Source organism: Eleutherodactylus coqui, chromosome 2 (assembly GCF_035609145.1).
Source record: "Eleutherodactylus coqui strain aEleCoq1 chromosome 2, aEleCoq1.hap1, whole genome shotgun sequence".
Taxonomy (NCBI): domain Eukaryota; kingdom Metazoa; phylum Chordata; class Amphibia; order Anura; family Eleutherodactylidae; genus Eleutherodactylus; species Eleutherodactylus coqui.
Window position 1 is genome coordinate 283,352,841 of NC_089838.1, and position 14,706 is coordinate 283,367,546.

The 14,706-nt window shown below is 44.2% G+C and overlaps 22 non-coding genes across 22 annotated transcripts; all 22 read right to left on the bottom strand.

Moving 5' to 3' along the window:
* Window positions 1–1,078: 1,078 nt before the first annotated feature.
* Window positions 1,079–1,171, bottom strand: TRNAI-UAU (transfer RNA isoleucine (anticodon UAU)). The gene is given in 2 exon segments: window positions 1,079–1,114; window positions 1,134–1,171. It is a non-coding gene; the product is annotated as a tRNA-Ile (tRNA).
* A 626-nt stretch (window positions 1,172–1,797) lies between these two features.
* TRNAI-UAU (transfer RNA isoleucine (anticodon UAU)) lies at window positions 1,798–1,890 on the bottom strand. The gene is given in 2 exon segments: window positions 1,798–1,833; window positions 1,853–1,890. It is a non-coding gene; the product is annotated as a tRNA-Ile (tRNA).
* A 625-nt stretch (window positions 1,891–2,515) lies between these two features.
* On the bottom strand, window positions 2,516–2,608 carry TRNAI-UAU (transfer RNA isoleucine (anticodon UAU)). The gene is given in 2 exon segments: window positions 2,516–2,551; window positions 2,571–2,608. It is a non-coding gene; the product is annotated as a tRNA-Ile (tRNA).
* Window positions 2,609–4,049: 1,441 nt separating this feature from the next.
* TRNAI-UAU (transfer RNA isoleucine (anticodon UAU)) lies at window positions 4,050–4,142 on the bottom strand. Its single transcript is given in 2 exon segments — window positions 4,050–4,085; window positions 4,105–4,142. It is a non-coding gene; the product is annotated as a tRNA-Ile (tRNA).
* Window positions 4,143–5,487: 1,345 nt separating this feature from the next.
* On the bottom strand, window positions 5,488–5,580 carry TRNAI-UAU (transfer RNA isoleucine (anticodon UAU)). The gene is given in 2 exon segments: window positions 5,488–5,523; window positions 5,543–5,580. It is a non-coding gene; the product is annotated as a tRNA-Ile (tRNA).
* Window positions 5,581–6,020: 440 nt separating this feature from the next.
* Window positions 6,021–6,093, bottom strand: TRNAR-CCU (transfer RNA arginine (anticodon CCU)). Its single transcript has one exon. It is a non-coding gene; the product is annotated as a tRNA-Arg (tRNA).
* Window positions 6,094–6,213: 120 nt separating this feature from the next.
* TRNAI-UAU (transfer RNA isoleucine (anticodon UAU)) lies at window positions 6,214–6,306 on the bottom strand. Its single transcript is given in 2 exon segments — window positions 6,214–6,249; window positions 6,269–6,306. It is a non-coding gene; the product is annotated as a tRNA-Ile (tRNA).
* Window positions 6,307–7,050: 744 nt separating this feature from the next.
* On the bottom strand, window positions 7,051–7,123 carry TRNAR-CCU (transfer RNA arginine (anticodon CCU)). Its single transcript has one exon. It is a non-coding gene; the product is annotated as a tRNA-Arg (tRNA).
* A 120-nt stretch (window positions 7,124–7,243) lies between these two features.
* TRNAI-UAU (transfer RNA isoleucine (anticodon UAU)) lies at window positions 7,244–7,336 on the bottom strand. The gene is given in 2 exon segments: window positions 7,244–7,279; window positions 7,299–7,336. It is a non-coding gene; the product is annotated as a tRNA-Ile (tRNA).
* A 467-nt stretch (window positions 7,337–7,803) lies between these two features.
* TRNAR-CCU (transfer RNA arginine (anticodon CCU)) lies at window positions 7,804–7,876 on the bottom strand. Its single transcript has one exon. It is a non-coding gene; the product is annotated as a tRNA-Arg (tRNA).
* A 120-nt stretch (window positions 7,877–7,996) lies between these two features.
* TRNAI-UAU (transfer RNA isoleucine (anticodon UAU)) lies at window positions 7,997–8,089 on the bottom strand. Its single transcript is given in 2 exon segments — window positions 7,997–8,032; window positions 8,052–8,089. It is a non-coding gene; the product is annotated as a tRNA-Ile (tRNA).
* A 440-nt stretch (window positions 8,090–8,529) lies between these two features.
* TRNAR-CCU (transfer RNA arginine (anticodon CCU)) lies at window positions 8,530–8,602 on the bottom strand. The gene has a single exon. It is a non-coding gene; the product is annotated as a tRNA-Arg (tRNA).
* Window positions 8,603–8,722: 120 nt separating this feature from the next.
* On the bottom strand, window positions 8,723–8,815 carry TRNAI-UAU (transfer RNA isoleucine (anticodon UAU)). Its single transcript is given in 2 exon segments — window positions 8,723–8,758; window positions 8,778–8,815. It is a non-coding gene; the product is annotated as a tRNA-Ile (tRNA).
* A 344-nt stretch (window positions 8,816–9,159) lies between these two features.
* On the bottom strand, window positions 9,160–9,232 carry TRNAR-CCU (transfer RNA arginine (anticodon CCU)). Its single transcript has one exon. It is a non-coding gene; the product is annotated as a tRNA-Arg (tRNA).
* A 120-nt stretch (window positions 9,233–9,352) lies between these two features.
* TRNAI-UAU (transfer RNA isoleucine (anticodon UAU)) lies at window positions 9,353–9,445 on the bottom strand. Its single transcript is given in 2 exon segments — window positions 9,353–9,388; window positions 9,408–9,445. It is a non-coding gene; the product is annotated as a tRNA-Ile (tRNA).
* A 626-nt stretch (window positions 9,446–10,071) lies between these two features.
* On the bottom strand, window positions 10,072–10,164 carry TRNAI-UAU (transfer RNA isoleucine (anticodon UAU)). Its single transcript is given in 2 exon segments — window positions 10,072–10,107; window positions 10,127–10,164. It is a non-coding gene; the product is annotated as a tRNA-Ile (tRNA).
* Window positions 10,165–10,790: 626 nt separating this feature from the next.
* On the bottom strand, window positions 10,791–10,883 carry TRNAI-UAU (transfer RNA isoleucine (anticodon UAU)). The gene is given in 2 exon segments: window positions 10,791–10,826; window positions 10,846–10,883. It is a non-coding gene; the product is annotated as a tRNA-Ile (tRNA).
* A 626-nt stretch (window positions 10,884–11,509) lies between these two features.
* On the bottom strand, window positions 11,510–11,602 carry TRNAI-UAU (transfer RNA isoleucine (anticodon UAU)). The gene is given in 2 exon segments: window positions 11,510–11,545; window positions 11,565–11,602. It is a non-coding gene; the product is annotated as a tRNA-Ile (tRNA).
* A 626-nt stretch (window positions 11,603–12,228) lies between these two features.
* TRNAI-UAU (transfer RNA isoleucine (anticodon UAU)) lies at window positions 12,229–12,321 on the bottom strand. Its single transcript is given in 2 exon segments — window positions 12,229–12,264; window positions 12,284–12,321. It is a non-coding gene; the product is annotated as a tRNA-Ile (tRNA).
* Window positions 12,322–12,946: 625 nt separating this feature from the next.
* Window positions 12,947–13,039, bottom strand: TRNAI-UAU (transfer RNA isoleucine (anticodon UAU)). The gene is given in 2 exon segments: window positions 12,947–12,982; window positions 13,002–13,039. It is a non-coding gene; the product is annotated as a tRNA-Ile (tRNA).
* A 626-nt stretch (window positions 13,040–13,665) lies between these two features.
* On the bottom strand, window positions 13,666–13,758 carry TRNAI-UAU (transfer RNA isoleucine (anticodon UAU)). The gene is given in 2 exon segments: window positions 13,666–13,701; window positions 13,721–13,758. It is a non-coding gene; the product is annotated as a tRNA-Ile (tRNA).
* Window positions 13,759–14,384: 626 nt separating this feature from the next.
* TRNAI-UAU (transfer RNA isoleucine (anticodon UAU)) lies at window positions 14,385–14,477 on the bottom strand. Its single transcript is given in 2 exon segments — window positions 14,385–14,420; window positions 14,440–14,477. It is a non-coding gene; the product is annotated as a tRNA-Ile (tRNA).
* Window positions 14,478–14,706: the final 229 nt, after the last annotated feature.

Consider the following 14,706-nt stretch of genomic DNA (forward strand, 5'->3'; position numbering starts at 1 on the left):
ACCCACAATCTTCGCCTTATCCAGAAAAGAAGCCTGTCTGGATCTAAAACTCAGTATACTGATGAAAGGTGGGCACCCACCCCACATGGGACCCGTACCCACAATCTTCGCCTTATCCAGAAAAGAAGCCTGTCTGGATCTAAAACTCAGTATACTGATGAAAGGTGGGCAACCACCCCAGATGGGACTCGAATCCCTGGCTTAGGAGGCCAGTGCCTTATCCATTAGGCCACTGGGGCTACATGCACAGAAGAAGCGTGGCTTTCTTTTCGATTGTTTTAAAGAAATCAACTGCGATTAGGCATTGAACTATCAGCTTGTAATGCAGTAATAAAAAACAGATGACGGCAAGAAAGTAATGCTCCAGGTGAGTCTCGAACTCACAACCTCGGCATTGCTCAACAGTTACTGCTATATAAGTAGCGCGCGCTGACCAATTGCGCCACTGGAGCTCTTGCAGCACTGTTTATCCATGTCTTCTTTTGCCTGGAAAACGTTGCTCAATTGAAAACCTAGTCCTATGTCAGTTTAAACCCCGTCCTTGAAAATGCAGTGGGCTATGCCATAAGTGAAGAGTAAAGCAAAGTGGTGTGTTTTTAATGAAAATGAGATGCTCTCCACCTTAACAATAGGTAATGTTGCTCAGGAACACTTCTCTTTGGACATAGCTATTGTCTTTGTAAAGACTACCATTGGGCGAGATTTTTCAAGACCTATTTAAGAGGCAAATGTTATCCAGAAAAGAAGCCAGTCTGGAAATAAAACAGGACATGCTTTTGGATGGAAGGTGGGCACCCACCCCACATGGGACTCGAACCCACAATCTTCGCCTTATCTAGAAAAGAAGCCTGTCTGGATCTAAAACTCAGTATACTGATGAAAGGTGGGCAACCACCCCAGATGGGACTCGAATCCCTGGCTTAGGAGCCCAGTGCCTTATCCATTAGGCCACTGGGGCTACATGCACAGAAGAAGCGTGGCTTTCTTTTCGATTGTTTTAAAGAAATCAACTGCGATTAGGCATTGAACTATCAGCTTGTAATGCAGTAATAAAAGACAGATGACAGCAAGAAACTAATGCTCCAGGTGAGGCTCGAACTCACAACCTCGGCATTGCTCAACAGTTACTGCTATATAAGTACCGCGCGCTGACCGATTGCGCCACTGGAGCTCTTGCAGCACCATTTATCCATGTCTTCTTTTGCCTGGAAAAAGTTGCTCAATTGAAAACCTAGTCCTATGTCAGTTTAAACCCCGTCCTTGAAAATGCAGTGGGCTATGCCATAAGTGAAGAGTAAAGTAAAGTGGTGTGTTTTTAATGAAAATGAGATGCTCTCCACCTTAACAATAGGTAATGTTGCTCAGGAACACTTCTCTTTGGACATAGCTATTGTCTTTGTAAAGACTACCATTGGGCGAGATTTTTCAAGACCTATTTAAGAGGCAAATGTTATCCAGAAAAGAAGCCAGTCTGGAAATAAAACAAGACATGCTTTTGGATGGAAGGTGGGCACCCACCCCACATGGGACCCGAACCCACAATCTTCGCCTTATCCAGAAAAGAAGCCTGTCTGGATCTAAAACTCAGTATACTGATGAAAGGTGGGCAACCACCCCAGATGGGACTCAAATCCCTGGCTTAGGAGGCCAGTGCCTTATCCATTAGGCCACTGGGGCTACATGCACAGAAGAAGCGTGGCTTTCTTTTCGATTGTTTTAAAGAAATCAACTGCGATTAAGCATTGAACTATCAGCTTGTAATGCAGTAATAAAAGACAGATGACAGCAAGAAAGTAATGCTCCAGGTGAGGCTTGAACTCACAACCTCGGCATTGCTCAACAGTTACTGCTATATAAGTACCGCGCGCTGACCGATTGCGCCACTGGAGCTCTTGCAGCACCATTTATCCATGTCTTCTTTTGCCTGGAAAAAGTTGCTCAATTGAAAACCTAGTCCTATGTCAGTTTAAACCCCGTCCTTGAAAATGCAGTGGGCTATGCCATAAGTGAAGAGTAAAGCAAAGTGGTGTGTTTTTAATGAAAATGAGATGCTCTCCACCTTAACAATAGGTAATGTTGCTCAGGAACACTTCTCTTTGGACATAGCTATTGTCTTTGTAAAGACTACCATTGGGCGAGATTTTTCAAGACCTATTTAAGAGGCAAATGTAATCCAGAAAAGAAGCCAGTCTGGAAATAAAACACGACATGCTTTTGGATGAAAGGTGGGCACCCACCCCACATGGGACCCGAACCCACAATCTTCGCCTTATCCAGAAAAGAAGCCTGTCTGGATCTAAAACTCAGTATACTGATGAAAGGTGGGCAACCACCCCAGATGGGACTCGAATCCCTGGCTTAGGAGGCCAGTGCCTTATCCATTAGGCCACTGGGGCTACATGCACAGAAGAAGCGTGGCTTTCTTTTCGATTGTTTTAAAGAAATCAACTGCGATTAGGCATTGAACTATCAGCTTGTAATGCAGTAATAAAAGACAGATGAGGCAAGAAAGTAATGCTCCAGGTGAGGCTCGAACTCACAACCTCGGCATTGCTCAACAGTTACTGCTATATAAGTACCGCGCGCTGACCGATTGCGCCACAGGAGCTCTTGTAGCACCATTTATCCATGTCTTCTTTTGCCTGGAAAAAGTTGCTCAATTGAAAACCTAGTCCTATGTCAGTTTAAACCCCGTCCTTGAAAATGCAGTGGGCTATGCCATAAGTGAAGAGTAAAGCAAAGTGGTGTGTTTTTAATGAAAATGAGATGCTCTCCACCTTAACAATAGGTAATGTTGCTCAGGAACACTTCTCTTTGGACATAGCTATTGTCTTTGTAAAGACTACCATTGGGCGAGATTTTTCAAGACCTATTTAAGAGGCAAATCTTATCCAGAAAAGAAGCTAGTCTGGAAATAAAACATGACATGCTTTTGGATGAAAGGTAGGCACCCACCCCACATGGGACCCGAACCCACAATCTTCGCCTTATCCAGAAAAGAAGCCTGTCTGGATCTAAAACTCAGTATACTGATGAAAGGTGGGCACCCACCCCACATGGGACCCGTACCCACAATCTTCGCCTTATCCAGAAAAGAAGCCTGTCTGGATCTAAAACTCAGTATACTGATGAAAGGTGGGCAACCACCCCAGATGGGACTCGAATCCCTGGCTTAGGAGGCCAGTGCCTTATCCATTAGGCCACTGGGGCTACATGCACAGAAGAAGCGTGGCTTTCTTTTCGATTGTTTTAAAGAAATCAACTGCGATTAGGCATTGAACTATCAGCTTGTAATGCAGTAATAAAAAACAGATGACGGCAAGAAAGTAATGCTCCAGGTGAGTCTCGAACTCACAACCTCGGCATTGCTCAACAGTTACTGCTATATAAGTAGCGCGCGCTGACCAATTGCGCCACTGGAGCTCTTGCAGCACTGTTTATCCATGTCTTCTTTTGCCTGGAAAACGTTGCTCAATTGAAAACCTAGTCCTATGTCAGTTTAAACCCCGTCCTTGAAAATGCAGTGGGCTATGCCATAAGTGAAGAGTAAAGCAAAGTGGTGTGTTTTTAATGAAAATGAGATGCTCTCCACCTTAACAATAGGTAATGTTGCTCAGGAACACTTCTCTTTGGACATAGCTATTGTCTTTGTAAAGACTACCATTGGGCGAGATTTTTCAAGACCTATTTAAGAGGCAAATGTTATCCAGAAAAGAAGCCAGTCTGGAAATAAAACAGGACATGCTTTTGGATGGAAGGTGGGCACCCACCCCACATGGGACTCGAACCCACAATCTTCGCCTTATCTAGAAAAGAAGCCTGTCTGGATCTAAAACTCAGTATACTGATGAAAGGTGGGCAACCACCCCAGATGGGACTCGAATCCCTGGCTTAGGAGGCCAGTGCCTTATCCATTAGGCCACTGGGGCTACATGCACAGAAGAAGCGTGGCTTTCTTTTCGATTGTTTTAAAGAAATCAACTGCGATTAGGCATTGAACTATCAGCTTGTAATGCAGTAATAAAAGACAGATGACAGCAAGAAACTAATGCTCCAGGTGAGGCTCGAACTCACAACCTCGGCATTGCTCAACAGTTACTGCTATATAAGTACCGCGCGCTGACCGATTGCGCCACTGGAGCTCTTGCAGCACCATTTATCCATGTCTTCTTTTGCCTGGAAAAAGTTGCTCAATTGAAAACCTAGTCCTATGTCAGTTTAAACCCCGTCCTTGAAAATGCAGTGGGCTATGCCATAAGTGAAGAGTAAAGTAAAGTGGTGTGTTTTTAATGAAAATGAGATGCTCTCCACCTTAACAATAGGTAATGTTGCTCAGGAACACTTCTCTTTGGACATAGCTATTGTCTTTGTAAAGACTACCATTGGGCGAGATTTTTCAAGACCTATTTAAGAGGCAAATGTTATCCAGAAAAGAAGCCAGTCTGGAAATAAAACACGACATGCTTTTGGATGAAAGGTGGGCACCCACCCCACATGGGACCCGAACCCACAATCTTCGCCTTATCCAGAAAAGAAGCCTGTCTGGATCTAAAACTCAGTATACTGATGAAAGGTGGGCAACCACCCCAGATGGGACTCGAATCCCTGGCTTAGGAGGCCAGTGCCTTATCCATTAGGCCACTGGGGCTACATGCACAGAAGAAGCGTGGCTTTCTTTTCGATTGTTTTAAAGAAATCAACTGCGATTAGGCATTGAACTATCAGCTTGTAATGCAGTAATAAAAGACAGATGACGGCAAGAAAGTAATGCTCCAGGTGAGGCTCGAACTCACAACCTCGGCATTGCTCAACAGTTACTGCTATATAAGTACCGCGCGCTGCCCGATTGTGCCACTGGAGCTCTTGCAGCACCGTTTATCCATGTCTTCTTTTGCCTGGAAAAAGTTGCTCAATTGAAAACCTAGTCCTATGTCAGTTTAAACCCCGTCCTTGAAAATGCAGTGGGCTATGCCATAAGTGAAGAGTAAAGCAAAGTGGTGTGTTTTTAATGAAAATGAGATGCTCTCCACCTTAACAATAGGTAATGTTGCTCAGGAACACTTCTCTTTGGACATAGCTATTGTCTTTGTAAAGACTACCATTGGGCGAGATTTTTCAAGACCTATTTAAGAGGCAAATGTTATCCAGAAAAGAAGCCAGTCTGGAAATAAAACACGACATGCTTTTGGATGGAAGGTGGGCACCCACCCCACATGGGACCCGAACCCACAATCTTCGCCTTATCCAGAAAAGAAGCCTGTCTGGATCTAAAACTCAGTATACTGATGAAAGGTGGGCAACCACCCCAGATGGGACTCGAATCCCTGGCTTAGGAGGCCAGTGCCTTATCCATTAGGCCACTGGGGCTACATGCACAGAAGAAGCGTGGCTTTCTTTTCGATTGTTTTAAAGAAATCAACTGCGATTAAGCATTGAACTATCAGCTTGTAATGCAGTAATAAAAGACAGATGACGGCAAGAAAGTAATGCTCCAGGTGAGGCTCGAACTCACAACCTCGGCATTGCTCAACAGTTACTGCTATATAAGTACCGCGCGCTGACCGATTGCGCCACTGGAGCTCTTGCAGCACCATTTATCCATGTCTTCTTTTGCCTGGAAAAAGTTGCTCAATTGAAAACCTAGTCCTATGTCAGTTTAAACCCCGTCCTTGAAAATGCAGTGGGCTATGCCATAAGTGAAGAGTAAAGCAAAGTGGTGTGTTTTTAATGAAAATGAGATGCTCTCCACCTTAACAATAGGTAATGTTGCTCAGGAACACTTCTCTTTGGACATAGCTATTGTCTTTGTAAAGACTACCATTGGGCGAGATTTTTCAAGACCTATTTAAGAGGCAAATGTTATCCAGAAAAGAAGCCAGTCTGGAAATAAAACAAGACATGCTTTTGGATGAAAGGTGGGCACCCACCCCACATGGGACCCGAACCCACAATCTTCGCCTTATCCTGAAAAGAAGCCTGTCTGGATCTAAAACTCAGTATACTGATGAAAGGTGGGCAACCACCCCAGATGGGACTCGAACCCACAATCCCTGGCTTAGGAGGCCAGTGCCTTATCCATTAGGCCACTGGGGCTACATGCACAGAAGAAGCGTGGCTTTCTTTTCGATTGTTTTAAAGAAATCAACTGCGATTAAGCATTGAACTATCAGCTTGTAATGCAGTAATAAAAGACAGATGACGGCAAGAAAGTAATGCTCCAGGTGAGGCTCGAACTCACAACCTCGGCATTGCTCAACAGTTACTGCTATATAAGTACCGCGCGCTGACCGATTGCGCCACTGGAGCTCTTGCAGCACCATTTATCCATGTCTTCTTTTGCCTGGAAAAAGTTGCTCAATTGAAAACCTAGTCCTATGTCAGTTTAAACCCCGTCCTTGAAAATGCAGTGGGCTATGCCATAAGTGAAGAGTAAAGCAAAGTGGTGTGTTTTTAATGAAAATGAGATGCTCTCCACCTTAACAATAGGTAATGTTGCTCAGGAACACTTCTCTTTGGACATAGCTATTGTCTTTGTAAAGACTACCATTGGGCGAGATTTTTCAAGACCTATTTAAGAGGCAAATGTTATCCAGAAAAGAAGCCAGTCTGGAAATAAAACACGACATGCTTTTGGATGAAAGGTGGGCACCCACCCCACATGGGACCCGAACCCACAATCTTCGCCTTATCCAGAAAAGAAGCCTGTCTGGATCTAAAACTCAGTATACTGATGAAAGGTGGGCAACCACCCCAGATGGGATGAAAGGTGGGCACCCACCCCACATGGGACCCGAACCCACAATCTTCGCTATGCCATAAGTGAAGAGTAAAGCAAAGTGGTGTGTTTTTAATGAAAATGAGATGCTCTCCACTTTAACAATAGGTAATGTTGCTCAGGAACACTTCTCTTTGGACATAGCTATTGTCTTAGACTAATGTAAAGACTACCATTGGGCGAGATTTTTCAAGACCTATTTAAGAGGCAAATGTTATCCAGAAAAGAAGCCTGTCTGGATCTAAAACTCAGTATACTGATGAAAGGTGGGCAACCACCCCAGATGGGACTCGAACCCACAATCCCTGGCTTAGGAGGCCAGTGCCTTATCCATTAGGCCACTGGGGCTACATGCACAGAAGAAGCGTGGCTTTCTTTTCGATTGTTTTAAAGAAATCAACTGCGATTAAGCATTGAACTATCAGCTTGTAATGCAGTAATAAAAGACAGATGACGGCAAGAAAGTAATGCTCCAGGTGAGGCTCGAACTCACAACCTCGGCATTGCTCAACAGTTACTGCTATATAAGTACCGCGCGCTGACCGATTGCGCCACTGGAGCTCTTGCAGCACCATTTATCCATGTCTTCTTTTGCCTGGAAAAAGTTGCTCAATTGAAAACCTAGTCCTATGTCAGTTTAAACCCCGTCCTTGAAAATGCAGTGGGCTATGCCATAAGTGAAGAGTAAAGCAAAGTGGTGTGTTTTTAATGAAAATGAGATGCTCTCCACCTTAACAATAGGTAATGTTGCTCAGGAACACTTCTCTTTGGACATAGCTATTGTCTTTGTAAAGACTACCATTGGGCGAGATTTTTCAAGACCTATTTAGAAGGCAAATGTTATCCAGAAAAGAAGCCAGTCTGGAAATAAAACACAACATGCTTTTGGATGGAAGGTGGGCACCCACCCCACATGGGACTCGAACCCACAATCTTCGCCTTATCCAGAAAAGAAGCCTGTCTGGATCTAAAACTCAGTATACTGATGAAAGGTGGGCAACTCAGTATACTGATGAAAGGTGGGCAACCACCCCAGATGGGACTCGAACCCACAATCCCTGGCTTAGGAGGCCAGTGCCTTATCCATTAGGCCACTGGGGCTACATGCACAGAAGAAGCGTGGCTTTCTTTTCGATTGTTTTAAAGAAATCAACTGCGATTAAGCATTGAACTATCAGCTTGTAATGCAGTAATAAAAGACAGATGACGGCAAGAAAGTAATGCTCCAGGTGAGGCTCGAACTCACAACCTCGGCATTGCTCAACAGTTACTGCTATATAAGTACCGCGCGCTGACCGATTGCGCCATTGGAGCTCTTGCAGCACCATTTATCCATGTCTTCTTTTGCCTGGAAAAAGTTGCTCAATTGAAAACCTAGTCCTATGTCAGTTTAAACCCCGTCCTTGAAAATGCAGTGGGCTATGCCATAAGTGAAGAGTAAAGCAAAGTGGTGTGTTTTTAATGAAAATGAGATGCTCTCCACCTTAACAATAGGTAATGTTGCTCAGGAACACTTCTCTTTGGACATAGCTATTGTCTTTGTAAAGACTACCATTGGGCGAGATTTTTCAAGACCTATTTAAGAGGCAAATGTTATCCAGAAAAGAAGCCAGTCTGGAAATAAAACACGACATGCTTTTGGATGAAAGGTGGGCACCCACCCCACATGGGACCCGAACCCACAATCTTCGCCTTATCCAGAAAAGAAGCCTGTCTGGATCTAAAACTCAGTATACTGATGAAAGGTGGGCAACCACCCCAGATGGGACTCGAACCCACAATCCCTGGCTTAGGAGGCCAGTGCCTTATCCATTAGGCCACTGGGGCTACATGCACAGAAGAAGCGTGGCTTTCTTTTCGATTGTTTTAAAGAAATCAACTGCGATTAAGCATTGAACTATCAGCTTGTAATGCAGTAATAAAAGACAGATGACGGCAAGAAAGTAATGCTCCAGGTGAGGCTCGAACTCACAACCTCGGCATTGCTCAACAGTTACTGCTATATAAGTACCGCGCGCTGACCGATTGCGCCACTGGAGCTCTTGCAGCACCATTTATCCATGTCTTCTTTTGCCTGGAAAAAGTTGCTCAATTGAAAACCTAGTCCTATGTCAGTTTAAACCCCGTCCTTGAAAATGCAGTGGGCTATGCCATAAGTGAAGAGTAAAGCAAAGTGGTGTGTTTTTAATGAAAATGAGATGCTCTCCTCCTTAACAATAGGTAATGTTGCTCAGGAACACTTCTCTTTGGACATAGCTATTGTCTTTGTAAAGACTACCATTGAGCGAGATTTTTCAAGACCTATTTAAGAGGCAAATGTTATCCAGAAAAGAAGCCAGTCTGGAAATAAAACACGACATGCTTTTGGATGAAAGGTGGGCAACCACCCCAGATGGGACTCGAACCCACAATCCCTGGCTTAGGAGGCCAGTGCCTTATCCATTAGGCCACTGGGGCTACATGCACAGAAGAAGCGTGGCTTTCTTTTCGATTGTTTTAAAGAAATCAACTGCGATTAAGCATTGAACTATCAGCTTGTAATGCAGTAATAAAAGACAGATGACGGCAAGAAAGTAATGCTCCAGGTGAGGCTCGAACTCACAACCTCGGCATTGCTCAACAGTTACTGCTATATAAGTACCGCGCGCTGACCGATTGCGCCATTGGAGCTCTTGCAGCACCATTTATCCATGTCTTCTTTTGCCTGGAAAAAGTTGCTCAATTGAAAACCTAGTCCTATGTCAGTTTAAACCCCGTCCTTGAAAATGCAGTGGGCTATGCCATAAGTGAAGAGTAAAGCAAAGTGGTGTGTTTTTAATGAAAATGAGATGCTCTCCACCTTAACAATAGGTAATGTTGCTCAGGAACACTTCTCTTTGGACATAGCTATTGTCTTTGTAAAGACTACCATTGGGCGAGATTTTTCAAGACCTATTTAAGAGGCAAATGTTATCCAGAAAAGAAGCCAGTCTGGAAATAAAACACGACATGCTTTTGGATGAAAGGTGGGCACCCACCCCACATGGGACCCGAACCCACAATCTTCGCCTTATCCAGAAAAGAAGCCTGTCTGGATCTAAAACTCAGTATACTGATGAAAGGTGGGCAACCACCCCAGATGGGACTCGAATCCCTGGCTTAGGAGGCCAGTGCCTTATCCATTAGGCCACTGGGGCTACATGCACAGAAGAAGCGTGGCTTTGTTTTCGATTGTTTTAAAGAAATCAACTGCGATTAGGCATTGAACTATCAGCTTGTAATGCAGTAATAAAAGACAGATGACGGCAAGAAAGTAATGCTCCAGGTGAGGCTCGAACTCACAACCTCAGCATTGCTCAACAGTTACTGCTATATAAGTACCGCGCGCTGACCGATTGCGCCACAGGAGCTCTTGCAGCACCATTTGTCCATGTCTTCTTTTGCCTGGAAAAAGTTGCTCAATTGAAAACCTAGTCCTATGTCAGTTTAAACCCCGTCCTTGAAAATGCAGTGGGCTATGCCATAAGTGAAGAGTAAAGCAAAGTGGTGTGTTTTTAATGAAAATGAGATGCTCTCCACCTTAACAATAGGTAATGTTGCTCAGGAACACTTCTCTTTGGACATAGCTATTGTCTTTGTAAAGACTACCATTTGGCGAGATTTTTCAAGACCTATTTAAGAGGCAAATGTTATCCAGAAAAGAAGCCAGTCTGGAAATAAAACAGGACATGCTTTTGGATGGAAGGTGGGCACCCATCCCACATGGGACTCGAACCCACAATCTTCGCCTTATCCAGAAAAGAAGCCTGTCTGGATCTAAAACTCAGTATACTGATGAAAGGTGGGCAACCACCCCAGATGGGACTCGAATCCCTGGCTTAGGAGGCCAGTGCCTTATCCATTAGGCCACTGGGGCTACATGCACAGAAGAAGCGTGGCTTTCTTTTCGATTGTTTTAAAGAAATCAACTGCGATTAGGCATTGAACTATCAGCTTGTAATGCAGTAATAAAAGACAGATGACAGCAAGAAAGTAATGCTCCAGGTGAGGCTCGAACTCACAACCTCGGCATTGCTCAACAGTTACTGCTATATAAGTACCGCGCGCTGACCGATTGTGCCACTGGAGCTCTTGCAGCACCATTTATCCATGTCTTCTTTTGCCTGGAAAAAGTTGCTCAATTGAAAACCTAGTCCTATGTCAGTTTAAACCCCGTCCTTGAAAATGCAGTGGGCTATGCCATAAGTGAAGAGTAAAGTAAAGTGGTGTGTTTTTAATGAAAATGAGATGCTCTCCACCTTAACAATAGGTAATGTTGCTCAGGAACACTTCTCTTTGGACATAGCTATTGTCTTTGTAAAGACTACCATTGGGCGAGATTTTTCAAGACCTATTTAAGAGGCAAATGTTATCCAGAAAAGAAGCCAGTCTGGAAATAAAACACGACATGCTTTTGGATGAAAGGTGGGCACCCACCCCACATGGGACCCGAACCCACAATCTTCGCCTTATCCAGAAAAGAAGCCTGTCTGGATCTAAAACTCAGTATACTGATGAAAGGTGGGCAACCACCCCAGATGGGACTCGAATCCCTGGCTTAGGAGGCCAGTGCCTTATCCATTAGGCCACTGGGGCTACATGCACAGAAGAAGCGTGGCTTTCTTTTCGATTGTTTTAAAGAAATCAACTGCGATTAGGCATTGAACTATCAGCTTGTAATGCAGTAATAAAAGACAGATGACGGCAAGAAAGTAATGCTCCAGGTGAGGCTCGAACTCACAACCTCAGCATTGCTCAACAGTTACTGCTATATAAGTACCGCGCGCTGACCGATTGCGCCACAGGAGCTCTTGCAGCCCCATTTATCCATGTCTTCTTTTGCCTGGAAAAAGTTGCTCAATTGAAAACCTAGTCCTATGTCAGTTTAAACCCCGTCCTTGAAAATGCAGTGGGCTATGCCATAAGTGAAGAGTAAAGCAAAGTGGTGTGTTTTTAATGAAAATGAGATGCTCTCCACCTTAACAATAGGTAATGTTGCTCAGGAACACTTCTCTTTGGACATAGCTATTGTCTTTGTAAAGACTACCATTTGGCGAGATTTTTCAAGACCTATTTAAGAGGCAAATGTTATCCAGAAAAGAAGCCAGTCTGGAAATAAAACAAGACATGCTTTTGGATGGAAGGTGGGCACCCACCCCACATGGGACCCGAACCCACAATCTTCGCCTTATCCAGAAAAGAAGCCTGTCTGGATCTAAAACTCAGTATACTGATGAAAGGTGGGCAACCACCCCAGATGGGACTCAAATCCCTGGCTTAGGAGGCCAGTGCCTTATCCATTAGGCCACTGGGGCTACATGCACAGAAGAAGCGTGGCTTTCTTTTCGATTGTTTTAAAGAAATCAACTGCGATTAAGCATTGAACTATCAGCTTGTAATGCAGTAATAAAAGACAGATGACGGCAAGAAAGTAATGCTCCAGGTGAGGCTTGAACTCACAACCTCGGCATTGCTCAACAGTTACTGCTATATAAGTACCGCGCGCTGACCGATTGCGCCACTGGAGCTCTTGCAGCACCATTTATCCATGTCTTCTTTTGCCTGGAAAAAGTTGCTCAATTGAAAACCTAGTCCTATGTCAGTTTAAACCCCGTCCTTGAAAATGCAGTGGGCTATGCCATAAGTGAAGAGTAAAGCAAAGTGGTGTGTTTTTAATGAAAATGAGATGCTCTCCACCTTAACAATAGGTAATGTTGCTCAGGAACACTTCTCTTTGGACATAGCTATTGTCTTTGTAAAGACTACCATTGGGCGAGATTTTTCAAGACCTATTTAAGAGGCAAATGTAATCCAGAAAAGAAGCCAGTCTGGAAATAAAACACGACATGCTTTTGGATGAAAGGTGGGCACCCACCCCACATGGGACCCGAACCCACAATCTTCGCCTTATCCAGAAAAGAAGCCTGTCTGGATCTAAAACTCAGTATACTGATGAAAGGTGGGCAACCACCCCAGATGGGACTCGAATCCCTGGCTTAGGAGGCCAGTGCCTTATCCATTAGGCCACTGGGGCTACATGCACAGAAGAAGCGTGGCTTTCTTTTCGATTGTTTTAAAGAAATCAACTGCGATTAGGCATTGAACTATCAGCTTGTAATGCAGTAATAAAAGACAGATGAGGCAGGAAAGTAATGCTCCAGGTGAGGCTCGAACTCACAACCTCGGCATTGCTCAACAGTTACTGCTATATAAGTACCGCGCGCTGACCGATTGCGCCATTGGAGCTCTTGCAGCACCATTTATCCATGTCTTCTTTTGCCTGGAAAAAGTTGCTCAATTGAAAACCTAGTCCTATGTCAGTTTAAACCCCGTCCTTGAAAATGCAGTGGGCTATGCCATAAGTGAAGAGTAAAGCAAAGTGGTGTGTTTTTAATGAAAATGAGATGCTCTCCACCTTAACAATAGGTAATGTTGCTCAGGAACACTTCTCTTTGGACATAGCTATTGTCTTTGTAAAGACTACCATTGGGCGAGATTTTTCAAGACCTATTTAAGAGGCAAATGTTATCCAGAAAAGAAGCCAGTCTGGAAATAAAACACGACATGCTTTTGGATGAAAGGTGGGCACCCACCCCACATGGGACCCGAACCCACAATCTTCGCCTTATCCAGAAAAGAAGCCTGTCTGGATCTAAAACTCAGTATACTGATGAAAGGTGGGCAACCACCCCAGATGGGACTCGAATCCCTGGCTTAGGAGGCCAGTGCCTTATCCATTAGGCCACTGGGGCTACATGCACAGAAGAAGCGTGGCTTTCTTTTCGATTGTTTTAAAGAAATCAACTGCGATTAGGCATTGAACTATCAGCTTGTAATGCAGTAATAAAAGACAGATGACGGCAAGAAAGTAATGCTCCAGGTGAGGCTCGAACTCACAACCTCAGCATTGCTCAACAGTTACTGCTATATAAGTACCGCGCGCTGACCGATTGCGCCACAGGAGCTCTTGCAGCACCATTTATCCATGTCTTCTTTTGCCTGGAAAAAGTTGCTCAATTGAAAACCTAGTCCTATGTCAGTTTAAACCCCGTCCTTGAAAATGCAGTGGGCTATGCCATAAGTGAAGAGTAAAGCAAAGTGGTGTGTTTTTAATGAAAATGAGATGCTCTCCACCTTAACAATAGGTAATGTTGCTCAGGAACACTTCTCTTTGGACATAGCTATAGTCTTTGTAAAGACTACCATTTGGCGAGATTTTTCAAGACCTATTTAAGAGGCAAATGTTATCCAGAAAAGAAGCCAGTCTGGAAATAAAACAAGACATGCTTTTGGATGGAAGGTGGGCACCCACCCCACATGGGACCCGAACCCACAATCTTCGCCTTATCCAGAAAAGAAGCCTGTCTGGATCTAAAACTCAGTATACTGATGAAAGGTGGGCAACCACCCCAGATGGGACTCAAATCCCTGGCTTAGGAGGCCAGTGCCTTATCCATTAGGCCACTGGGGCTACATGCACAGAAGAAGCGTGGCTTTCTTTTCGATTGTTTTAAAGAAATCAACTGCGATTAAGCATTGAACTATCAGCTTGTAATGCAGTAATAAAAGACAGATGACGGCAAGAAAGTAATGCTCCAGGTGAGGCTTGAACTCACAACCTCGGCATTGCTCAACAGTTACTGCTATATAAGTACCGCGCGCTGACCGATTGCGCCACTGGAGCTCTTGCAGCACCATTTATCCATGTCTTCTTTTGCCTGGAAAAAGTTGCTCAATTGAAAACCTAGTCCTATGTCAGTTTAAACCCCGTCCTTGAAAATGCAGTGGGCTATGCCATAAGTGAAGAGTAAAGCAAAGTGGTGTGTTTTTAATGAAAATGAGATGCTCTCCACCTTAACAATAGGTAATGTTGCTCAGGAACACTTCTCTTTGGACATAGCTATTGTCTTTGT